Consider the following 22,971-nt stretch of genomic DNA (forward strand, 5'->3'; position numbering starts at 1 on the left):
TGTAAGTAACTAGCCTGAATTCCCTTTGGATTGAAGAAAAAAAAAGATTTGATATAACTGTTTTCAAAATAATTCACTTAATGAATATGGATTGAATATCCACTTTATTCTGGTGCTGTTATGTCACTGGGAATACGACAGTGAACAAATGAGAACAAAAGAGAAACTCCAGCCCTCAAAGAGTCTGAAGATTTAGTGGGTAAGACAGTCAGTCAGTGTCCAAAATAAGTAAAGCAGACAAAAGGTCAGGTAACAAAATGGGCCAGAGAAGAAGACAGAGAGTTCTGAGGTGGGAGTTTGTCATTTTAAGTGGGGTGATCAGGAAAGGCATTATGAACCATTGTATTGGAACAATACCCGGAGGAGCCAAGTGGATGACTAGAGTGGAACACCTCAGTGACAGCAAGCAGCCAGCACTAAGTCCCCACGGCGGGAGCAGACTTGCTGTGTTCCAAGAAGAGTATGTATGTTTATTTTTTTACAGATGTTTGAAAGTTCAGTTTCTGGAGTGTTACTTGAATTGCTATTCATAATTAATGCATCAGTAAGATAAGATGAAGTATATCGTCTCCAAGAAAATACTTTGATATGCATTGTGAAGATTGCTTCATTAAACAGATCTAGAAAAAAGGGGGATGAAAGCCCCATGCTACTCAATGCTGGTCCATCTGCTTGTGCATAACTTTGTATGTGTTTTACTTTAGAAAGGCTACAAGTGATGAGGAGTGACCCAGAGGCCTGTATGGTGAGGGGACTTGAAGCCATATCATATAAAGGACAATGGGAGGACTGAAAATGTTGGTTCTGTAGGTGCAAAGCTTTTCAGGAGGGAGACTGAACAGAGAACAGTTGATGGCACTCAGCCGCTTGGTGTTTTGTCAGAAATAGTCACGGAGCTTTAAATCTGGAAATTTTACTTGAACTGGGTAGCTCAAGCTTGTATTTATATATTGCTCTTATGTAGCCAAATTATAATTAGACTTTCTACAAGTGGCCAAAGACAGTTGAGAAAATATGCCTGAATGCAGGGTAGGGCAGGGCAAATGTAGGTTTGCGCTTATGAGTGTACAAAATGCAGTTTATTTGCGTATAATTACTTAATAGTTATTGTAACATTTTTCATATGGACAACTTAAAACCTACTTTTGCCCTCCCCCATAGTTTTATGAATATAATGTTTCTAGAGTCCTTAAAATGCTTATTTAGCACATGCATTCTTTATTTCAGTTAGTCCTTACAATAACCTGATGAAAGTGTCATCATCTCCATTTTATAGCTGAGGAAACAAATTTTAGGGCGTGAGTTCACCTCTCCTGACTCATTCATACTGTTGGTAAGGACTGATCATCATCAAACCCCACATTCCTTAGCCCAGCACTGCCCTCCCGGGATTCCATTCCAGTGCAAGATGAGGAGGACCTTCTGACCATGCGTGCCATCTGAGGTTAGAACTACTAACCTATCTCAGGAGGAAGCGAGAGTTTCATTATTTTAGGTGGTCATCAGTGGATTATGTGACCATTGCTTAGGATTCATGTGTCAAATAAGGAATTTCAGGAATGTATTTCTAGGATCCCTTTTAATGCTAATGCATTGTGATTGTAAGATGTATATATGCTAAAAGAATCAGAATACTTTCTGGTGAAAACATACTGATAGCCTGGTTTGTATTCCACATGTGCTTTTGAATCTATTTGATTTCATTTTTATATTTGCACTCTTAGTTATTAGGTTGATTCCCCCATATCAAAACTGACATGTTAGTTACAAAAATAAAAATCAAAACCAGACTTTTGGATATTTGTCTATTGTTTTTGAATTATATCAGGACCTAAAAACATCTTATGAATATGAACATTAAGGTCCAATGACAGCTTCTTTCCAAAACTTTTATTTTTCATTTTATATAGAATAATGCACTTGACCAAAAACTGCTACAAAATTCAATCCTTCCATCTATCTCTTCACACAGTGCATCCCTTAGTGACACAAGTGTGATGAGCAAGGATTTTCAGACCAACGCACTTACCACTGAAACACAAGAATACATATTCCCAACCTGTTTTAATAAATAGAGGACTCACTTGTTATATTGTTAGCTTATGATTTCCTCTGTTTCTAAATGAACAGTAGCAGCGGGATTCTTATCTGCTGCTTGAGGTGCCAGGAAATACAAATTTCAAAGGGGTATGCTGTTAGGTTAGACATAAAAAAGAGACAGAGGTACATAGTTTATAAATGGTATTCGATTTGTACATCACAGATTAGAGCTTGGCATATACCTTGTTAAAAATGTCCTTGTCACTTGGCTTTCTCAATATATTGATTTCATGAAAAGTTGATATTCTAATTGCTATCATTTTTCTCAAGATTGCCTAATTATTGAATAAGTTTTTCTACTTCCCAGAAAGATGTATATTCTTATCTTTTCTATATATGAGGAAAAAGGCCTCTTATTGAACTCCATTTGTAAAAAGAACTACTTCTATTGAACTAGCTACTATTGCCATCTCTTGCCTACTCGCAAATTTGTGATGTAATCTGCGTTTTTAAAATTTTACCTTGTCACTAAGGACTTTCCTTAACAAGTACTATCTACTTAACAAGTACTATCTAGTATCCCCGATTCTGCTGCATTTTTAATCAATAGAATTAATACCTCCTAACTAACTGCACACTATTTTTTAATGTGGTCTACTGTTCAATTTTACTCACTAGAACAGCAGTTCCATGTGGACAGGGTCTCCTGTCCCTTTGGTTCAAACTGAAAGTGATTCAGAGTCTAGCAGGCATCTTGCACAAGATAAGGGTTTAATAAATATTTGCTGGATATCTCCATTTTACCTCTGAGGAAAATGTGATAAAACCAAGGACAATAAAGTCATTAGATTCCTGATCACCTCTGTGTGCAGGTTACCATGCCAGTAGGACTGCAAATGAAATGGAAAAGCGAAATGAAGCAAAACAAAACAAAACCAAACCCTGACATGGGCCTAGCTTTCTCCTCACTCCCTTAAAACTAACTCTACGAGGGAAGACATTAATTAAACAGTTGTAGGTCAGATTGTGTGTGTGTGTGTGTGTGTGTGTAACTACCAACTGTGATGAGGACTAAAATAGACTGAGAGCATTCAGAGTATCATACCTGAGTATCATATCTAGTATGTGGGGGCACGGGTGGGGGGAGGTGAGGGACTAACCTCTCTGCAGTAGTGCCGAAAGATTAAAGGACCTTTATAAAGGAAGGAAGGAAGGAAGGAAGGAAGGAAGGAAGGAAGGAAGGAAGGAAGGAAAGAAGGAAGGAAGGAAGGAAGGAATAGAAAAACAACTCCATTATACAGTGAAACTTGTTCATATGCTGGTGCACATACTTAAACACAGAGTGTAACTGTCGTCTGGATGCCCCTTAGGTTGCATGTAATAACACTAATGCACAACTTTACATGATCTTTAGAAATTCTATAATAATTTATTACCTGTTCCAAGGTTTCTGTTCATTTCTGTCCTCCCCATTTTCAGGATCACTTTTGGTTCTGAGCCCAGGTCCTTCCTTCACATATTGATTTAGTTTACAGTTTCTCTAAACATTATTATTATTATTCTTATCTCACACACTGTCAGCCTAGATAAGAAGCCCTCTTTCCTTTGTTGTTATCAAGGCATACTGCAGGTATAGAATGTTCACTGAGTTATTAGGGAGACAAGGGTTGTTACTATAGTATTGCAAATGCCGTAAAGTTGAATTCTCAAAAGTTATTTGACTAAGCAACTGTACTCCAGCTTTCCATCATGTTGTTTGATTTCCTGGCTCTCAATTCTCCTTGTCCTCCAATATTGCCTTTTCTGCTTTCTCTCCCTAAAATCCTTGTGCATTAACAAAGCAATGGCATTTAGGTATCTCTCTCTGTGTTTCTCTGTCTCTGTCTCTTTCTGTCTCTGTCTCTCTCTCTCTCTCTCTGTCTCTCTCTCTCTCTCTGTCTCTCTCTCTCTCTCTCTCTCTCTCTCTCTCTCTCTCTCTCTCATATATATATATATATATATATATATATATACACATGCACATATATATATTTCTTTCTCACTCTTTCCAGAAATTCTTTTATTTGATTCACCACCTAATTCAGTGTATCTACAGTTTAGTTTTTGTTTATTTCAGTTTCCATTATTATGTCATATGATAATAAATATCTTTGTAGAGTAGGCTCTTATCAAAATAAATGGAAACCACTTTCTTTTATCTTTATTTCTTCATACATCTCAGACCTTCCTGAGGTCAATTCCTTCATCCTGGAATATATCTTTTATAAGTTGTTTTACAGAAAGGTTAGTGAATTTGTGTTTTTAATATATCTGAAAATATATTTACTTTCATTCTGAGGTTTGGTTGGTTATAGAATTCTAAATGCATGGTTATTTTCTCCTAAAACTTTTTTCTCCCTTTTATTGAATTTATTGGAGTGACATTGGTTAATAAAATTACATAGTTTTCAGGTGTACAATTCTATGATACATCATCTGTATATTGTATTGTGTGTTCACCACCCCAAGTCAAGTCTCCTTCTATCAGTTCATTCCCAATATACCCTCCTCTGTCTCCCCCAAGCCCCCTTTTCCACTGGTAATTACCATACTGTTGTCTATAGCTATGAGTTTTTATTTGTTTGTTTTTGCTTAACCCCTTAGCCTTTTTATTTTACTAGCTCTAGCTTTCAATGTTGTTTAGGACTAGTTAAAAATAGATTGACTTGTTCTTGTTCAGATGTTTAGACATGATATTCTTCTCTCTCTCTCTCCCTCCAACTCATACAAACACATACGCATAAGAAGGTATACATTGATTTATTACTACGCAATTGAGGTCTCTGGGGAGAGTGGAATAGACCTCTCAAGCTGATTCCAAATGACTTGAGAAAACAAAGAGGGAGACTCACCTGGTTTTTACCATGGCTAGGGCATGCGGCAGGCATAAGCATTCCAAGGCACTGTCAAGGGATTGCTTGCTTTGAATCTCAAAACAGCAATATAGAAGTGGACACTCAGGATGTTTTTGTTTGTTTGTCCAAATGTGGGGAACCAGGGAAAGAGAGAGGGCAAGGTTTAAAAGTTGTCAGCAGTGGCCTGGCTGGGTAGCTGAGGTGGTTAGAGGCTTGTCCCAGTATGCCAAGGCTGCAGGTTCAATCCCTGGGCAGGGCACATGCAAGAATCAACCAACGGATGTAAGAATGAGTGCAACAACAAATCAGTGTGTCTCTCTCTCTTTATAAAAATCCATAATGAAAAAAAATGTTGTCAGCAGTCAAACATCCAACAATGGACTCAGATTCCTCATCACCTCCTTACATATACTTTGAACACATCCACATAGAATTTCACATAAAATATTCACCTTATAGATGATAGGTTCTCCAGCCAGTTTCTGGAGGCAGAATTTAATTTCCAAAACAAGGCCTGGAATCAAGGCCATGCAGTGATCCAGCTTCAGGAGCTGTCCCTGGGACTGGGGGCCACAGAGATCCTGGGCTGGGAAAGCTTCTTTAGGGTAGGGCCAATCATCCCTAAAATACTTTAGCGAAATCAGCATTTCATCGGTGAGAAATATTTTTTGTATCAATTATCTTAATTGTAATTTAATCAGCATTTAATCAATGAAAAATGTTTTTAATATCCATTATTCTAATTATTCTAATTCCAAACCAGGGCTAAGATCTTTCCCAAGATAAAATCTTTTCTCTTATTACTTCTGAGATCCAGCTGGGGTTTTTGTAACATTTTATAGGAAGCTCAGCTTAATGGGCATGTAATTGAACTAAAAGATAACTTGAACAGCTCCACGCTCACCTCTGTCTGTTGATTCTTTATTAGATTGAATGCTTTTTTTGATAACAAGTATTTTCAAATTTTTATTTATCATAATTAATTGAAATGCAGGCATAATATAAAATAAACACACAGCTTTTTCAGAAACATATTTAAAGAAAAATAATTCAAATCAAGCTTGTAACCTTAAGTGGAATCAGCAAGTACAATGTAATTAAATGAAAGTAGCAGCTACAAATGTTGATGTACTGTCTTAGAAAACAAATGTACAAACTGAAGTACAATTTGCTGTAATTTTCACAATGGTGACATCACAGGAAAACATAAGTATATATAAAACTTACCAAGGAACACCTTGGTTTGTATGTAAAGCAGAGTTAGGTGTTAAATGCAAGTAATTTAAGCAGGCTGTTGACTTCAGTGAACATCTCTCAATACTTTGTATGCACTACAGATAGACTGGCAACTCTGGGTCTTTCTTCTAATTGCCAAGATACTTATATTAAATGACAACTGAGACGTTCCCATTTGTTCTTTTCTAAAACTCCAAGAGAAATCCACCCTCCCCCTGCAGCAATGCACGTATCCAAGTATCTTTGACAGACCAAAATGCCAAGACATGCAGGGACAAGAAAAACTTCCTCTCTTCCTGTACAACACTACTCTCCTAAATGGTTCTTATTTTCTGCTTCAGAACCATGCTTTTCTCAGACAACTGCCAATGTGAATAATACTTCCTCCAGGGAAAATTCCAGATCCTTATACTGTGGTGTAGATTTGCTACAGAGCAACTTCATTCCCCTCTGCACCCCACTCTGCACACACATTAGCTATGAAATTAAACAGAGATGATAGACCAGTACATGGATGAATAGAGAATAGGTAGGTAGGTAAAGTATTGTGGAGCCAAATTTAATTAGTTCATGTAAAAATTTTGCCTTAATACAACAAGTAGTATTGCAGCATATTTATATTTAATCTAAATATAAACACTGATCATTTCAGTGTTCTCCAGAATAATGAATGAGCATGCCATCTTGCTTTTCATTTATGTCATTAAATGCTTGTTCATAGGATTTGCCCAAATAAAGACAATCCAAATGAGAATTCAAATCTCAACATTTTCATGTATTAAAACTTAGATGTGGCTTTTAAATGAAACATTTCTTTCAGCTTCAACCATATACTATCTATAAAGCCTCATGTAGGAAATAATTTGTCTTGAGTTTCATCCACTGCAACCCACTACATTATTATTATTCATATCATCAAAAATGCTTTACTTAGATCATAGTGTTATATTCATATGTGCATCTTTCTCTGAACTTTACTGTTGAGTTCATATTTCTAAGAAATTTGAAGCCATTCCGGAACATAAGGCAGTAGAATTATTGCTTTTTACTCAATCATCAACTTCCCACGACCAAATTTTCTTGCTTACTCAACATGCCTCTTTCAAGTTCTGCCAGTGAATCTTCAAGTTTATAGCCAACTGCTTGCTAAAGTCTTAACTCTAAGTAGGTTCTGGACTTGTTTACACTTGGCAATGGCAATGAAATTTGATCATGCTGTAAATTTCAATGCCCATTGTCAGTTTGGCTATTTATTCTCAGGTTCAGAATGTCCTTATTCATGTTTAATTTTCTGTTGTTATAAATCAAATTCCAATTTCCCCGTAATATTTGAATTAGCAAACTCAGGAAGTAGGATTTTTAACTTCCTACTTAATATAACTGCTTACTTATTAAGAAACAAACTGGAATAAAATTCTATAAAGCAGACACTTCAAATATGAATGTCATTAAAGAAGAGACATAGAGTCAATGTCAAAATCAAGATAAGACTGAAATTTCTACTGTAAAGTAGCCCACTGCTGCTTTCACCAAAGCCTGTGTATATTGTTCATTAAAATATTTTCATCTTCATTAAGAAATAAACCAAAGTTACATGAGCACTTAACTGAAAAATTTGTCACACGAACTAAAATATTTGAAGAAATTATTAAGAAAGTTGAGAGCATCATATTCCAAGCCTGAGCTGTTCTTCATGTATATTCACCAAGATGCTAGTGTGATATGGGTAAGTTCTGTGGACTGCAGTGCAAGAAGCTTTGGGAAATTAAAAACAAAACCAAACAAACAAAATTATCACTCCCAATCCAATCTCTCTCATCTTCTGGAGTCTGATATCTGGGAGTCAGGATTGCCCCTGAGGGGTATGTTGTTGAATCTGTTCTGCTTATCTGGTTTAAGTAGAACATACATATTTAAATAAATGTTTTATTTTAAATTATCATTCATGCTTTTGAAATTTATAGTTAAGGGTACCATACTGAATGTTTTTGAAATTATTTGTAGAAGGTAATATTATGCACAGGTTTTAATTCTGGAAGTTAAAAGGAGTTTTATGAAATATTTATCTTACAGAAGAGAGGAATTTGAATTTGATAGTGATATTTATCTTATAGAAGAGAAGACTTTGAACTTGATAGGGCTGAGGATCACTGCACTCCTTCAGACATCTTCATCCTTTTCCATGGTCAACTGGTATGAGCACTTGAGTAAAATGTGTGTACTTCTGAAGAAAGTGAATGTATCTCATATGTTTAAGACTGAGGCATCAAGGGGAGTTCCTGGCATGTGGTAGACTCTCCATATTATGTTTGTTGATTTGGACTAATTGAATTAATTACTTGGAGCCTATGAATTTAGCCAAGCAAATGAAAACATTACATAAATTACTGTTGGGCAGCTGTTTGCAGACAGAATTCATCTATTACCGTACTAGTGTGAGTCCAATGCATAAGTAGATTCCTTACTTTTTTACTGCCAACTTAAAATAAAAACTTTGAGGAAAGGCCTGTCATTGGTTATGATGGGTCATTGCTATTATCTTGAACCAATCACCATGGCCAGAAAATTGACTACTAGAATTCAGTGACACCTTGTTCAGGGCTGAGAGCTAGTAGACCTGCAAGTCTGCCATTGGACCAAGGGAGGAACAGTAACCCAAAAGAAAAATTGGAGGGGGTCATTAAATGGATAAATTATGAGACACCACCTGAAAAAAGATTCGACTTCTTTCCAGGAAAATTTGCATGTGCCCTCCGACAGAAATGCACACATTAGGCTTTAATGCATTTCAAAAAATGTTCGTTTCAAAACCCAACTTCCTTGTGTTTGCTTACAGAATTTGTGGAGCTAGATGAGGTAAAGCAGCAGCTGTTGGTATTCAGTATTCAGGTTCTTCTGGTGAAGAAGCCTGATCTACAGAGCAGAGAATGATGTTGGGCATGCGAGCAGTCCTGGATGCTGGGAGGCGGCGGTGGGGAGCTGTGGGGGAGGGGAAAGATAGAGGGAGGGAGATGAGTCCTTGGACCTAATTTTGCCTGACATTTGTTTTATTCCACAACTTCCAATGTATAAGGCAATGAATGTAGCTTTCATAAAATTTATTTGGGTTGCATGTTGTCACTTGAGTACAAATTAGTCTGTTCAATAGTTATTGTTAACTCTCAAACTATCAAGAACAATTGCATTATGATATTAGCAAAATTAGTTGGCCATGAAATCAAAACATGAACCTGTGTGACCCTTATATTCTAGTCACTAATTTTAATTATTTTTGTCTTTAGGCAAACAAAAAAGTGCCTACTGTGGGACATGAATGCATCCAAATTCACCTTGAAATGATTCTGGATCTCTTTTTTTTATGACAATGATCTGTTAATTTTGTTATGAAGTATAAACAGACTATTCCCAGCAGAACATTTGAATAAGGCCCACAAAGAATAAACTACTTAAACTCAACCTGCATTATGGGAATGAAGTTTATTGAATGCTGATATTTTGTATATGACTCTCTTGATAGGAATTTGTTGACAATTGTCACAGTATTATGTGTATATTCTTGTCTGTTTAATCACAGGTTTCTTTAAAATGTGTGGTTTATTTATCAGCATTAAAATAAAACGATGCTAAGCACAACAATTAAACCTTGTTTTTTAAACTTCTGAACATCCATGCTTGTGTGGGGGGTATTAGGATGAAGAGGTATGAGTTCTTGAACACTTCAAACAAACCATGAGTCCAAATGGTCTGCAAAATCAACCTTTCTGCACAGTCCGCCTCCTCAGGGAGGCCTTCACAGTTAGTGATGACTTTTCCCTTCGGTGTCTTGGCTAGGCATGTGGAAAGCACTTTCGGTAACAAGCTGGTTTGTATAGTTTTTTCCCTAAAGAGAATTGTAACTATGATATTAAAGCAAAGTATACAAAATAAAAGTACAAAATTTGAAATATTTAGTTTTTATAATAAATTAATTGAAAGAAATTAGAATAGTTATTCTCTAGTTTTACCAGTTTTTAACATTCTGTATCATGTTGGAGAAAGAAATTTGTACCATGTGTACATGGCTATTATAGTATTTAAACAAATTTTAACTTTTATTTATTGATTTTAGAGATAAAGGAAGGACAGAGAGAAAAAGAGAGAGAGAGAGAGAAAACATTGGTTAGTTTTCCACTTATTTATGCATTCATTGGTTGATTCTTGCATGTGCCCTGACTAGGGATCTAACACGCAACCTTGGCATATTGGGACGACACTCAATCCAACTATGCTATCTGGCCAGGGCCTAGTGTTATTTATCTTTACAGAAAATAATGGCTTCAATAGATAATTGATGAAGTTGCAAGTTACCATCACTTTGACTAGAATTACTAAAAAATAGAAGAGACTTGTCCCTCCACAAGATTTGCTAATACCTTACTATTTCTTTGTTTTTTTTTCTTTCTAGTAGATGTTTCTGCAAGAAGTTGACTTTGAAACACTGTCTTTCTTCAGATTTATGAACACTTGTATTTTTTCAACTAATTTAACAGCATGTCATGTAATAATTCAAGCACTGATATCAGACATGCAATAAATAGTGTCTGCAGAGATGCCTTAAAATCCAGTGTTTCCTACGCATTCTCTAAAATGTTTACATTAAATAAACTATAAAATAAATAATCAACCATATAGAAAGTTATGTCAATTCTTTCTCCTGATTTTCTCCAAGTCAATTTCCCTCTACCTTAAATTTCAAGTAAGGCATTTTGAAGGATTTTGAGTAAAAATATAGCTCCATGTTTGTTTGTTTTCTTAAAATATTAACCATATAGTTTATGATAAAACTAGGTGTCTTTAATTATAAGATCAGAAAAGCAAAGTTTACTGTGCATGTAATCATAGTTAATCTAACAACAATCCTTGCTTTGTTCTTTATATTAATTGAACACATTATACAAACCAATTGCCCAAAATAACTGACCACATTTTTTTTTACTATTTTAACTAGGTTTTTTGAGACATAGAGAAGCTAATAGTGTACCAGGGAGTTGATCAGACAGAAATTTTCCATAGCAAAGGAATGAGCTGACCTTGTAATATTTCTGGCCTAAACCTGCAAGCATAACTTTTTTTGCTCATAAAAAAGTTCAAATCCATCAAAGGCTGCCCTCCTTTCTCTAAATTCCTAGGATGTTTAAGATACTAGAGTAATTTTGATTGTTTTAAAGATCACCATAGTCAACTAATTATGCTGTTTGCCCTGGTTACCAAGTATTTTTTCTTTGCTTGATTAAACTGGCAGAGTAAAAAAAAAATTGTATTTCTACTGATTCTTCATTTTACTTGTTGGAGGCTGAAGGTTAGAAACACCACCCACATTCTAATTCTTATACCACCTAGGGTTTAATGAGTGCTGATCTCATAAATCCATTGGCCTTTATGTAAAATCAAATGTAGTCCACAAGATGCTTAATGATGTCTTATTCCAATCGGTCAGTAAATTAAGGAGACTGAATACACACATAATGCCATTTTTAACTTTAATTTAAATGAATTTTATTAATAAATATCACATCCAACATTATATTTGTATCTTTTATTTGAAATGGGGAATGAAATGGAGACTTTTTTATTCGAAATGGGAGAAAAAATTTTATTTGAAATAGAGATAAAAGGATAACAGTGAGTTTGGTTGTGAAACTTTAAAAAGTATAACCCTATAATTGTGAACTTTAAGACATTCAAACACAATTACCAAAAATCCCTATTATTTGAGAGAAATGTTATTTTATTTACTTTTAGCTCTATTATGAAGGAGAAAATTAATGCTTGGTGCTTCTTTCTTTTCAATTGTTTCCATGGGAAGGAAAGGGACATATTTGCAAGTAAATAATCTTTTTTAAAAAACTTAATTTTTTAAAGATTTTATTTTATTTATTTTTAGAGAGGGAAGGGAGAGAGAAAGAGAGAGAGAGAGAAACATCAATGTGGAGTTGCTGGGGGTCATGGCCTGCAACCCAAGCATGTACCCTGACTGGAAATCGAACCTGCAACACTTTGGTTCACAGCCCATGCAAGTAAATAATCTTGAAAGTGATTATCTAGCAAGGTTTTAGACTGCTTGAATTACAGATTTGTGAGAAGCGACATCACCTTTCTATTTTAAAATTAAAATAAGTAAGGCCAAGAAGACATACATTAAATAATTTTAATTGACGACGTAACTCATGTGTTTAATAATTTTAGAAGAAAATTAGCAGATTAGTATTTGTGTATTTTGGACCTAGTCCATATTGGAATGACTTTGGAAACATAGGTTATGGTCTAGAAGTGGCTCTAAGTGATGCATTTTGTCTTATTTTGTACAACTTGTCAATTTTCTTTTTTAGATAATGAAGAGAACTTATCTGTACATTTCATCTTTTTCGTAAAGAAAACTCCATTTGTGAGATAACAAAAAACAATTGTTTCTCAGGCCTCCAACTATTCAATCCAATTGCCCAGCTGATTAGATCTGTGCTGCTCACCACTCATCCCAAGCCCATGGGGTGTAAACATTCTTCTCTCCCTTTGCATGAGAATGTGCCTGTTCTTATGGGAACCACCTATGACAGCTAATGAGCGCTAAGTGGAAAGTCAATATTCCACGTAGATGTCTAGTTCGAAAGTGCAGTATCTTCAAACAGAATTTCATCATGTCCTCACACTTTGGCTGAGCTGGCCACAATTCAGAAGTGGGAAACACCTGAATCCCATGCATAATTAGTGTCATAATTGGCAAGCATCTTTATTAAGAAAGTATTAAATAATGTCTTCTAAAAGAACATTTCAAATGAGGCTTTTCTTAAGCTTGAATTGTTTCCTTGTCATACTATGGGTCATAATATGACCTCAGTATTGAAGACTAGATGTATCTGCAACGTCCAAGTGAAAACAAGGAGATAATGGCCAAGTTTCTATATATACAGTATGAGGATTTTTAAAGAAGTTTATATTCTGATTGAGAACATAACATATGTGCTTGCATAAGATAGAGATAAGTATTGAATAAAGGAAAGAAATTTAAAAACTTTTTTCATAACTACAAAATAGGAAAAAGTCATAATATTTCCATGTTGATTTCTTAGCCAAAGAAGTGACACCATTTTTAATAAAATTATCATAGAAATAATTTATTTTTATTAGTTTCAATAGAAAGAGTTTCAATATATGAAAACAGACTAATGATGGAGAAACATAGAAGTTAATATGTCGTAAACACTTCCATAAAAAGTAGGCATTATGATCGTTGGAAGTCAGTGTTAGTTATATTATTATCATTCAAGTTTATTAATGATCTAAAAAACTCAGTAAATAATATATTAAGATTTGCAGATGGCTTTTGTTATGATTTTTTGCTCATAAAATGATGCAGTAATTACTTCATTATCACTTGAATTTAACAGTGACATGTTTTATGTTGATATAATAATGCAAAAATAAAAAACTGAAATTGAGCAATGCATTTAGAAGGCAATAGAAATATGTAATGAGAACATTTAAGCATTTCTGGATGAATGCAGGCAGATTAATTCTGATCTCTTCTCAGAACGTTTATTGGGTAAGTAAAGAGAAGATAGATAGTATTTCTACGCAATACCAAGTAGGCATTTATTTTCCTCATTCTGTATGCTACTCCTTCAAATTAATCTTTACTTTCACTTCATTGGAGGAAAGACAATAAAATGAGTCAAGGAATAGTAGTAGTGATGGTTGTGGTGGTGATACTGGCGTGGCAGTACTACTGTTGTTACGAGTACCACCAGTAGATAACACGTCCATACCTCTTTATGGGCCAGGTTCTGAGCTACACATTTAGTATGCATTAAACTCATTTAAGGTTTGCCATCATGAATCTATTGTTCTTACTATTTAAATTATTGTAGCCTTATATGCTGTTGAACAGAGACACAGGGACACCTCTTTTAGATCTAGTCAAATGTAACAAGTCTAAACATACTTAAGGCATTATAGAAGCAGATTGCCACCAGCTTTACACTACCAAGAATTTTTTTGGAGCAATTTTATTGTTATATAATGCATATTAAATGCTTCTATTTGGAGATCAGTAATTGGGAAGAAAAACACATTGCATAAGAGAGACAGAAAACTTACTGTGTGAAAAACGATATTTAACCTGAGTCCAAGGCTGGAATTCTGGTTGATTAGAATGATGATTTGCAAATCAGTTACCAGTAATTAAATTCTCATGTCTACAACTGATAAACTGATACTGACTTCCATAGAAAGAGTTATAGAAAACTGGGGTCTTTATGCTCATTGGATATCAGTCATATTATTAGTCATATGCTCATTAAGATGGCCATGTTAAATTGAGAAAAACAAGTTGATCGAATTATATGCATATAACCTGCAAGCCACTTTTCACATCATAAAATCCCTTTGGTGTGCTAGAATGTGGCTTTGGGATTTGGCCTTTTCCTTACAATGTGGTATATTATTAACTTTGTGTTAATATCTTAAAATATTACTCCAAAATAAGCTTTATATTTCTTGAGTTCTAGATGCTGTACATATAAAACTAAGGCAGATTATAACATGCATTGAATGAACATTAGGTCAGTTGCTCAATTAATACAGATTTGATTTCATAGAGTTTTTAGGTCCCACATTAAAAATTTCATAGTAACTAGAGTTATATCCAAATTTTACTTCCTAAATTCATTATTAGTATATTTTATATATGCATGTATTCACATAGTAGATAGTTGAGGTAGTGTCAATAGTATTAAAAATGTCTGATAAGGCAATAAGGGAGACAAAAACTTGTCCTTAGCCTTTTACAGTTTTCTTTAGAATTGCCTGATCCATTGGAGCATAACGGTATAATGTTTTTTGCAAAGGTATCAGTCATGATCTTAAATTGTCTATTTGCCAAGTTCATTTAAGAGATACTACCATCATGAACTGAAATTGGGATTTACCAGTTGGCCTATATATTATTTAGGTTTACTAAAATGTTATTTCAAATATGTAGCCCTAGAGGTCACTCAATGTAACCATTCCCAATGTTACAATAATTGATTATAGTAGAGGTCAAGTGGGTAGCATATGAAACTCACAGCCACGACTGAACTCCATTAAATGCATTCTCAAAGTCAAAGTCAATTGTTTCTGGTAGTGCCATTCCTATTGACCAAAAGGTAATGGGAAGTGACTGGCAATATCACAAATTCTCCACTGTAAACAAACATTCTTCAAACACTTAATTGCCCATGGTGATAGCCTGTTTTCATAATAGTCGAATACAGAGAAGTCTTTTACAGCTTTCAGACGCGTGCCTGTTTTATAGTAGCAATTTGTTGCTTAAGGACTTTGAATATAATTCAGTAAGGTACTCTGAAGAATGAAGGCAAAGAAAAGGTCATGTGAGAAATCAATGAAGGAACTCACCTCCTTGCACAATGTAAGCTTGTTTGTCTGGCTCTTTTTATTCCCCATGTAAATAAAGATGTTGGAAATATAAATACATTGTCTCCTTCTTGTCCATATCATATCCTTTTCAGGGTTTCATGAATTCACAATATTTCTCCCTGCCTCAAATGACCTGTACTCCCCATTTTTAATTTGTATTTATTTATGTATTTATATTAAATTTATTGATTTGATTTTGGTTAATAAGATTATAGAGGTTTCAGGTGTATATTTCTATGATACATGATTTGTATATTGCATTGTGTGCCCACAACCCAAAGTCTTCGATTTTTGTCACTGGCCAATGCCACCTCATCTTCTATGACTGTACTTTTCCTTTATTGCTTTCCTTAAACTCTTCACTCCCAAACAAAAATAATCAGCAAATAGAATGCTTTGTGTTCATAGTATTTTATTTAATGCACAGGTGGCAAACACAAGGCCTGTGGGCCAAATCTCGCCCTGCACCTTGTTTTACCCAGCCTGGCACCCTGTTTTTACCCAGTGGCAGTGCTGAGATCTCGCTTAACTGGTAAGGAGTAGTTCCATTCTTACAGCCCTAAAATTACACTCGGCCCTTTGAAGGCAACCATGAGGCTGATGTGGCACCTGGTGAAAATGAGTTTGACACCCCTGATGCATATAGTATATAATGCATATAGTATAATAAACCAAATCTCTATCAGTAACTCAAAGCATGTCATATTCTGTATGTACAAAATGGAACTCAATGTTTTATCTTTCCAGAGCCAAACTGCCTTTACTCCGAATTTACTAGGTAAGTGATTGGAGTTGTTATTGGTCTGTTTCAGTCACTGAGTCAGAAACTTGGAAAGTGTTAATAGCTATACCCTGTACCTCATCTTGAATTGTATTTGCACAATTGAAATCTTGTCAGTATCTCAGAAACAAAAGCATTCTGAACCCTCAGCTTTTATGTCAACCATGTCACTAATATCAAATATCCAGAGGCTTGCTATGAGTTTATTTCTAAGTCTGTGGTCTGAAAAATGTTTCTCTTTACTTCACCACTTTGTCAATGTTATTTTCTCAACAAAGAAATGTGATTTATGGCATCATTAGGGAGTCTAAAAGTATAATATCAAAGTATTCATAGATTCCACATTGCTTGCAAGATTAATTTTTTTCATAACAAAATAAATGTCCTTTCACATATCCAATCCAATTTTCCAGTTTCTTTTCTTGATATATACTTCTGGTACATACTCTCCTTATCAACACAAAATAAATTATTTGCCCACTTATCCAACAAAAACCTATTGAGTGCTCGCTCTGTGTTGGGCATTGTTTTAGGTCCTGAAATTGCAACAAGGAACCCAGTGCACAGCTCATTGCGCCTAACTCACTCTCACCTGCTTCCTCAAGTGTGTCTTTCCTATGCAGGTGTCTGTTGACTACTCTATTTAAAATTTTATCCAACAAAAGCCCACTTCCTTTCTCTCTTCCTGACTTAGCTCTTCCCCATAGCTTTTCAATCTTAAAACCACTATGTATTCTAGATTGTTTGTTTGTGTCTTTTCCTCCACTATAAAATAAGTTGAGTGGGGCCTTAGATTTCCATCCTCTAGAAGTCAATAAGGGTAGTGACCAGCTCTAATGTGTGAATTATTCCCAAAAGGTGAATCATATTCAATTAAAGCTAATATTTCATAGTCGTTATGACCATCTAAGTAGAGATATTTTTTTCTCCATTGCCAATCCTAAATGACCTTAGTTTTATTTTATTAACAAAGGTAAAGGACTTATGTATATCTCCGACATCCCATTTCTCATAATCCAATTATATTCATTTTATATGTCAAACCCCATCTCAAATAACTTCTTTGTGAAGCCCTGTTATATTTTTGGTAGAATTGCTTTCTTACTTGTATGTGGCACCAAATAATAAGTAATGTTTCTATGTAAACACTTATCATAGTGTATACATAATTTATTTTAATCTTATTCAGTTTGTAGCATTAGGTGGGGCGAAGAAAGGGTAAGCAAGCTTTAGCTTGCACAATAAGAATATCTTACAGAATATTATATTTTTCCCCTGGAGAAGAGCTGGAAAAGTAACATGAAATACATCTTTGGTTCAGATGAATACATTTTAATTTAATATTTAAAACACTATATGAAAAAATGTCCAAGATGTGCTGATATTCTGAAAAATAATAAAAAAGATATGAAATGATGCATGAGTTTTGCTTGAGGAAAAATTCTGATGAAAATCTTTATTGCTTATTCTCTATGTTTTTTGACTTGAATCATATGAATATATTACATATAAAATGAAAATAAACAAATATAATCACCCCTCCATTTTGTATTTGTCAGCATAAAAAAAAGTGAAGACATCTTATTTCTAGAACTATAAAAACACTGATTTTTTAGAATAGTTAAGCTATTAGCGAAAAGCTGACATATTTAGACTTCAGGCCCAAAGAGGAAATAAGCTAGAGTTAAGTATTTGATTTGTTTTTATTTGTGTGTGTGCTTGTGTGTGTAACACCCTTGGGAAATATTAAAACAATGTTTATTCAATTAAAAATACTGAGTTTCCATACTAAGTATTTAGATACAGTAATTAACTCGATGGATGTATTTTCTGTCCTCTTGGTAATTACTGACTATTCAGGAAGAAAGCAAAGTAAATTACTAAAATGACTAAATACTATATGTAACATGCACTGTGCCGGGAAAGCAGAGGACGTGCCATAGAGAATGAAAAGAAGACAGATCTAACTGGGAAGGCCATTTATTTATTTGTTTGTTTGTTTGTTTATTTATTTATCCTCACTTGAGGACATTTTTTCATTGCTTCTAGAGAGAGAGGAAGGGAAAGAGGAAGGGAGAGAGGGAAACTTGGATATGAGAGAGAAACAGGAGCCCACTGTGGCTCTACTGATACTGGAGAACGACGGGGAGAGATAGGAAGAGTAGCGTGACAGGAGACCGGCGGCGAGGTTCGCAGACACCAGACCCTGCAGGGTCTTGATGGGTGAGACAGGAGTTTGGAGTTTACACCAAGGTCAGTAGACCTTGTGAACACAGATGCATTCTAGCGCTTTATACCTCACAGGCACTATTTCATCATTCTTGCTACAGTGTCAAGCGCCTTTTCTTATTCCTATTTCCCTCAGGAAAACAAGGTAAAACTGACTTTGGATTTCTAACCTATGTTTTATCCCAAAAGAAATGAAGATAGGCAAAATCTTTAAGCCTATATTGCCTTCACAATATTGCTTGGATTTCAAAGGACCAGATAACAGAGGTTGTGTAAATCCTGGACGGAAAAGTAATCCTCTCCTGGATAAAGCTTCACAGGTGCAGGTGGCATGTATGCACTGCAGAATCTACTGATTTCAGCATGCCCAAAATATACTGTTTTACGTTTAGGTTATATTCGTGCAATCTCTTACAATATCCTCACATGGTTAAAATGAAAAGAAATGAAGAAAAAATAAAATGAAAAAAATTATTTTTTGAGAACAAAAGTTTAGTTGGAAACAATAAATTATATAATAGCGTTCCTTTATCATTATTAGATACACATTATTATGTGGGTAAAAATTTGCATATCATTAGCATGCATTAAGCATTCCATTGCTGGTTCTAGAATTTTGTAATAATTACCAATGGTATGTAAAATGCTACAGTAATAATTGAAATCACCCATACATTTTCTTCTATGCCTGAATTTCAATTATTAATTCAATAATTGCTTAATTTGATGAATATATCTACTCTGAACTACATTACTATAGAACAATCTGTACTTTTTAAATGTTAATGTCATTTCTATGAAGATTTTCTTTTAAAGAAAAAGGAATAAAAAATAAAAAATGACATCTAATGAGCACACCGAAATTAGTTCTCAGTTTTCACATTTCAAGGGAATAGACACATCTAATTAAAATTTCCATCAAATCTACACCCTTTAACTATGTGTAGCCTTCAGCAGTTTATTAAATTCCCATAGAGAAAAAAATGTAGTTGAGACATGGGGAGTATTTTGACACTGCAAATTACCGGATATCATGATTCCTTAGATTTATTCTGGGAACCTGGAATACGCATTTTTGGTAAAAACCTTTATGAGTCTGATTCAGACTCAGATGAACTACCCATTAGGCACCGATACATCTGTTTTACACTGAAGGCTCTCCACCAGGCAAACACCCAAGAATATATATATATATATATACACATACATACATACATACATATATACATACACACACACAAATACATATGTACACATATATATGCACATATTTATACAATTACATTTACTGGGGTGACACTTGTTAATAAGATTATATAGGGTTCAACTGTAGATTTCTATAATAAATGCTCTGTATATTGTATTGTATGTCCACCACCCAATGTCAAATTATCTTCTGTGACTATCTGTTTGGCTCCTTATACCCTTTATCACTCCTCCACTGCCGCAGTAGTAACCACCCCCTGTTAACCACTATATTGTTTTCTGTGTCCACTGAGTCAGTTTTATATTCCACATGTGAGTGAAATCATATGATCCTTCACTTTTTCTGACTTGTTTTGATTAGCATAATATTCTCAAGGTCCACCCATGTTGTCGTAAATGATAGTATTTCATCTTTTCTTATGGCTGAGTACTATTCCAAAGCATATATGTATCACATCTTGTTTCCATGTGTTGGCTACCATAAACAGTGCTTCAATGAACACAGAAGTGCATATATGTTTGTGAACAAATGTTTTCAATTTGGGGGGGTAGATATCCAGAAAAGGGATAGCTGGGTCATATGGTAACTCTCTTCTTAAATTTTTTAAAAATATATTTTATTGATTACACTATTACAGTGTCCCATTTCCCCCCTTCACTCCTCTCCACACTGCACACCCTCTCCCACTCACATTCCCCCCACTTTAGTTCATGTCCATGTGTCATACATATAAGTTCTTTGGCTTCTACTTTTCCTATACTATTCTTACCCTCCCCTGTCTATTTTCTACCTACTATCTATGCTACTTATTCTCTGTACCTTTTCCCTACCTCTCCACCTCCCACTCCCCTGTTGCTAACCCTCCATGTGATCTCCATTTCTGTGGTTCTGTTCCTGTTCTAGTTGTTTGCTTAGTTTGTTTTTGTTTTAGGTGTGGTTGTTAATAATTGTGAGTTTGCTGTCATTTTACTGTACATATTTTTTATCTTCTTTTTCTTAGATAAGTCCCTTTAACATTTCATAAAATAAGGGCTTGGTGATGATGAACTCCTTTAGCTTGACCATATCTGAGAAGCACTTTATCTGCCCTTCCATTTTAATGAAAGTGTTGCTGGATAGAGCATTCTTGGATGTAGGTCATTGCCTTTCTTGACTTGGAATACTTCTTTCCAGCCCTTTATTGCCCACAAGGTCTCTTTTGAGAAAATGAGCTAACAGTCTTATGGGAACTCCTTTGTAGGTAACTGCCTCCTAATCTCTTGCTGCTTCTAGGATTCTCTCTTTAATTTTAATCTTGGATAATGGAATTATGATGTGTCTTGGTGTGTTCCTCCTTGGGTCCAACTTTTTTGGGACTCTCTAAGCTTCCTGGACTTCCTGGAAGTCTATTTCCTTTGCCGGATTGGGGAAGTTCTCCTTTATTATTTGTTCAAATAACTTTTCTACTCGTCACTCTTCCTCTTCTCTTTCTGGTACCCCTATAATTCAGATGTTGGAATGTTTAAAGATGTCCTGCAGGTTCCTAAGCCTCTCCTCAGTTTTTTGAATTCTTATTTCTTCATTCTTTTCTGTTCGGTTGTTTCTTTTTTCCTTCTTGTCCCACAACATTGATTTGAGTCCCAGTTTCCTTCCCATCACTATTGGTTCTCTTTACATTTTCCTTTATTTCCCTTAGTGTAGCCTTCATTTTTCATCTAGTTTATGACCAAATTCAACCAATTCTGTGAGCATCCCGATCACCAGTGCTTTGAACTGTGCATCTGATAGGTTGGCTATCTCTTCGTCGCTTAGTTGTATTTGTTCTGAGGCTTTGATCTGTTCTTTCGTTTGGGCCATTTTTTTCTTGTCTTGACTCACGTGTTACACAGTGAGGGGCGGAGCCTTAGGTGTTCACCAGAGCAGGGTAACCCAGTCGCTGGGTTGTGGCACCTTATGTGGGGGAGGGGTCTGGAGGAAACAGTGGTGCTTGCTCAGCTCTCTGCCGGACTTAAGTCATTTCCCCCACTTTTCCTAAGCAAACTGGGCCCTTCTGGTGCTGATTCCTGGGTGGGTGGGCTTGTGCACATTCTAGGACCCTGTGGGTCTCTCCAATGAGCTCTCCTGTGAGGCTGGGAGTTTCTTCTGCTGCCTCAACCCCCACAGGTGTTTTCAATCAGTGGTTTGAGGCTTTATTTCCCAGTGCTGGGGCCCAGGGTTGTGCAGTCAGTCTTGTTTCCCTTTTATTTCACCTGGTTTATCTGCATGAGAATGTGGGACCTCCTGGTCTGCCAGCCGCCGCCTTTTGCACCCCATTCTGCTAGCTGGCGCCTTGCTGAGAGTCCTCTCTGCCTGGCTGCCCAACTCGGGTCTGGATGAATATTTCTTCTTTAATTCCTTGGTTGTTTGACTTCCATACAGTTCAATTTTTTATCAGTTCTGGCTGCTTTTTTGTTTTTAAATTATTGTTGTCCTTCATCTGGTTGTGCAAGGAGGCACAGTGTGTCTACCTACACCTTCATCTTGGCCAGACGTCCTCTCTTTTTAAATTTTTGAGGAACTGCTATAGTGTTTCCAACAGAGGCTATGCCAGTTTACACCGCCCCCCCAGCAGTGAATGAGGGTTCTTTTTTCTCCACCCCCCTTCAACAGTTGTTATTACCTGTCATTTGATAATAGCTATTCTAACAGGTATAAAGTGGTATATCATCATCGTTTTGATTTTTCTATTGGTGAGGTCAAACATCTTTTCATACATCTGTTGGTCATTTGTATGTCTTCTTGGGAGAAGTGTCTGTTCAGATCCTTCTGTTCATTTTTGAATTGGATTGTTTGGTATTGAGGTGCATGAGTACTTTATATTTTTTAGTTAGTAATCCCTTGTCAAAGCTTTTGTTTGCAAACATGACCTCCCATTTGGTTAGTTCCTTTTTTTTGTTTTATTGGCAGTTTCTTTTGGTAACCAGAATCTTTTTATTTTGATATATTCCCATTCATTTATTTTTACCTTTTCTTCCATTGCCTTTGGGGTCAAATTAATAACATCTTATTTAAGACCAAGATTGTAGTTTAGTTTCTATGTTTTCTTCTGTGTAATTTACTCTTCCAGATCTTATGTTTAGATTTTTGATCCATTTTGGATTAATTTTTATACA

Source organism: Phyllostomus hastatus, unplaced genomic scaffold (assembly GCF_019186645.2).
Source record: "Phyllostomus hastatus isolate PE091 unplaced genomic scaffold, TTU_PhHast_1.1 phas_scaffold_21, whole genome shotgun sequence".
NCBI lineage: Eukaryota > Metazoa > Chordata > Mammalia > Chiroptera > Phyllostomidae > Phyllostomus > Phyllostomus hastatus.